General features: G+C 42.1%; 1 non-coding gene across 1 annotated transcript; it reads left to right on the top strand.

Moving 5' to 3' along the window:
* The first annotated feature begins 3486 nt into the window (after window positions 1-3486).
* Window positions 3487-3590, top strand: LOC112704838 (small nucleolar RNA R71). The gene has a single exon (XR_003155441.1). It is a non-coding gene; the product is annotated as a small nucleolar RNA R71 (small nucleolar RNA).
* The last annotated feature ends 710 nt before the right edge of the window (window positions 3591-4300 follow it).

Here is a 4300-nt window from a genome sequence, read left to right as displayed (position 1 = left end):
GATGTCTCCTTCTATGATAACTCCAGCTGAGTAACATAGATGGCAAATAAGATGAGGAAAAGCTATCCTTTCCATGGTGGAGGACTTTTCGGCTATTTTGTAGAATTCAAGGGAGATGACTTCATGAACTTCTACTTCCTCTCCAATCATGATGAAATGGATCATGATGGCCCGATCCACAGTAACTTCGGATCGGTTGCTAGTGGGGATGATGGAGCGTTGGATGAACTCCAACCATCCTCTAGCCACAGGCTTGAGGTCCAGTCTTCTTAATTGAACCGGTTTGCCTTTGGAGTCTCTTTTCCATTGAGCTCCTTCCACACATATGTCCGTAAGGACTTGGTCCAACCTTTGATTAAAGTTGACCCTTCTAGTGTAGGGGTGTGCATCTCCTTGCATCATGGGCAAGTTGAATGCCAACCTCACATTTTCTGGACTAAAATCTAAGTATTTCCCCCGAACCATTGTAAGATAATTCTTTGGGTTCGGGTTCATACTTTGATCATGGTTCCTAGTGATCCATGCATTGGCATAGAACTCTTAAACCATTAGGATTTTGACTTGTTGAATGGGGTTGGTTAGAACTTCCCAACCTCTTCTTTGGATCTCATGTCAGATCTCTGGATACTCATTTTTCATGAGCTTGAAAGGGAGCTCAGGGATCACCTTCTTCTTGGCCACAACATCATAGAAGTGGTCTTGATGGGCTTTAGAGATGAATCTCTCCATCTCCCATGACTCGGAGGTGGAAGCTTTTGTCTTCCCTTTTCCTTTTCTAGAGGTTTCTCCGGCCTTAGGTGCCATAGGTGGTTATGAAAAAACAAAAAGCTATGCTTTTACCACACCAAACTTAGAATATTACTCGCCTTCGAGCAGGAGAAGAAATAATAGATGAAGAAGAAGAAAATATGGAGGAGGGGGAGAGAGGGTTGTGTTTCGGCCAAGGAAGAGAAGAGAGGGTTGTGTTGTGTGAAAATGAAGAAGAATTGAGGGGTTTATATAGTGGAGGGAGAGGGGTTAAGGTTCGGCCATATTGGGTGGGTTTGGATGGGAAAGAGATTTTGAATTTTGAAGGTAGGTGGGGTTTATGGGGAAGAGTGGAAGGATGTGAGTGGTGAAGAGGTGATGGGGAAGAGTGTTTGAGGTGATTGGTGAAGGGCTTTTGGGGAAGAGTGTTTATGGGATTGTGTGAAGAAGAGAGAAGGTGAGTTGAGGTAGGTGGGGATCCTGTGGGGTCCACATATCTTGAGATGATCCTGTGGGGTCCACAGATCTTGTGGTGTCAAGGATTTAACAACCCTGCACCCATTAGGCGTGTGAAATTCCTTGCATGCAATTCTGGCATTTGAACGCCGGATTGATGCTTGTTTTGGGCGTTCAGCGCCCATCTGTAGCATGTTTCTGGCGTTGAACGCCAGTTTCATGCTTGTTTCTGGCGTTCAGCGCCAGCTCTCCTCAGGGTGTATTCCTGGCGTTTGAACACCAGGATGTTGCTTGTTTCTGGCGTTCAATGCCATATCCATGCCCTGTTCTGGCATTGAACGCCAGCCAAATGCTTTTTACTGGCGTTTAAATGCCAGTAAGTCCTTCCTCCAGGGTGTGATTTTTCTTCTGCTGTGTTTGATTCTGTTTTTAGTTTTAGTATTTTTTTCGTGACTCCACATGATCATGAACCTAATAAAACATAAAAGAACAATAAAAAAAATAAAATTAGATAAATAAAAATTGGGTTGCCTCCCAATAAGCATTTCTTTAATGTCAATAGCTTGACAGTGGGCTCTCATAGAGCCACACAGGTGATCAGGTCAATGTTGTAGACTTCCAACACCAAACTTAGAGTTTGGATGTGGGGATTCAACACCAAACTTAGTATTTGGATGTGGCCTTCCAACACCAAACTTAGAGTTTGATTGTGGGGACTCTGTTTGACTCTGTACTGAGAGAAGCTTTTCATGCTTCCTCTCCATTGTTAAAGAAGAACGCCCTTGGGTCTTAAACACAAGGTAATCCCCATTCAATTGAAGGACTAATTCTCCTCTGTTAACATCTATCACAGCTCCTGCTATGGCTAGGAAGGGTCTTCCAAGGATGATGCATTCATCTTCCTCCTTCCTAGTGTCTAAGATTATGAAATCAGCAGGGATGTAAAGGCCTTCAACCTTTACCAACACGTCCTCTACCAATCCATAAGCTTGTCTTACTGACTTGTCTGCCATTTGTAATGAGAATATGGCAGGCTGTACCTCAATGATCCCCAACTTCTCCATTACAGAGAGTGGCATAAGATTTATGCCTGACCCTAGGTCACATAGAGCCTTTTCAAAGGTCATGGTGCCTATGGTACAGGGTATTAAGAATTTACCAGGATCTTGTTTCTTTTGAGGTAAAGTTTGCTGAACCCATGTATCTAGTTCACTAATGAGCAAGGGAGGTTCACATTCCCAAGTCTCATTACCAAACAACTTGGCATTCAGCTTCATGATAGCTCCTAGATATTGAGCAACTTGCTCTCCAGTTACATCTTCATCCTCTTCAGAGGAAGAATAATTTTCAGAGCTCATGAATGGCAGAAGGAGGTTTAATGGGATCTCTATGGTCTCTATATGACCTTCAGATTCCTTTAAGTCCTCAATAAGGAACTCCTTCTTGCTTGAGAGACATCCCATGAGGTCTTCCTCATTGGGATTCACGTCCTCTCCTTCTTCTCTAGGTTTGGCCATGTTGATTATGTCAATGGCCTTGCACTCTCTTTTTGGATTCTCTTCAGTATTTCTTGGGAGAGTACTAGGAGGAGTTTCAGTGACTTTCTTACTTAGCTGGCCCACTTGTGCCTCCAAATTTATGATGGAGGACCTTGTTTCACTCATGAAACTTAAAGTGGCCTTAGACAGATTAGAGACTATATTTGCTAAGTTAGAGGTGCTCTGCTCAGAATTCTCTGCCTGTTGCTGAGAAGATGATGGAAAAAGCTTGCTATTGCTAAACCTGTTTCTTCCACCATTATTAAAGCCTTGTTGAGGCTTTTGTTGATCATTCCATGAGAAATTTGGATGATTTCTCCATGAAGAATTATAGGTGTTTCCATAAGGTTCACCCATGTAATTTACCTCTGCCATTGCAGGGTTTTCAGGATCATAAGCTTCTTCTTCAGAAGATGCCTCTTTAGTACTGTTGGATGCATTTTGCCATCCATTCAGACTTTGAGAAATCATGTTGACTTGCTGAGTCAACATTTTGTTCTGAGCCAATATGGCATTCAGAGCATCAATTTCAAGAACTCCCTTCCTCTGAGGCGTCCCATTATTCACGGAATTTCTCTCAGAAGTGTACATGAATTGGTTATTTGCAACCATTTCAATAAGTTCCTGAGCTTCTGCAGGCGTTTTCTTTAGGTGAATGGATCCACCTGCAGAATGATCCAGTGACATCTTAGAGAACTCAGACAGACCATAATAGAATATATCTATCATGGTCCATTCTGAAAACATGTCAGAAGGACACTTTTTGGTCATCTGCTTGTATCTTTCCCAAGCTTCATAGAGGGATTCACCATCTTTTTGCTTGAAGGTTTGAACATCCACTCTAAGCTTGCTCAGCTTTTGAGGAGGGAAGAATTTAACCAAGAAGGCCATGACCAGCTTATCCCAAGAGTCCAGGCTATCCTTAGGTTGTGAGTCCAACCATGTTCTAGCTCTATCTCTTACAGCAAAAGAGAAAAGCATGAGCCTGTAGACTTCAAGATCTACTCCATTAGTCTTAACAGTCTCACATATCTACAAGAACTCAGTTAAAAATTGGTAGGGATCTTCTGATGGAAGTCCATAAAACTTGCAGTTTTGTTGCATTAGAGCAACTAGTTGAGGTTTCAACTCAAAATTGTTTGCTCCAATGGCAGGAATTGAGATGCTTCTTCCATCAAACTTGGAAGTAGGTGTAGTATAACCACCAAGCATCCTCCTTGCATTATTGTTGTTGGGTTTGGCTGCCATATCCTTTTCTTGTTCGAAAATTTCAGTAAGGTTGTCTCTGGATCGTTGTAATTTAGCTTCTCTTAGTTTCCTCTTCAGAGTCCTTTCAGGTTCAGGATCAGCTTCAACAAGAATGCCTTTTTCCTTGTTCCTGCTCATATGAGAAAGAAGAGAACAGAAAAGGAAGAGGAATCCTCTATGTCACAGTATAGAGATTCCTTTATGTTAGTAGAAGAAGAAAGGGAATAAGAGTGAAGAAGAATGAATAATCCAAACACAAGGGTGAGGATAGGAGCAGAGATTTGAGATGAAGAGAAGTGTTAGTAAATGAA

Source organism: Arachis hypogaea, chromosome 7, assembly GCF_003086295.3.
Source record: "Arachis hypogaea cultivar Tifrunner chromosome 7, arahy.Tifrunner.gnm2.J5K5, whole genome shotgun sequence".
NCBI lineage: Eukaryota > Viridiplantae > Streptophyta > Magnoliopsida > Fabales > Fabaceae > Arachis > Arachis hypogaea.
Note: the sequence above shows the minus strand (reverse complement) of the source record. Positions and strands in the feature narration are given on the sequence as shown.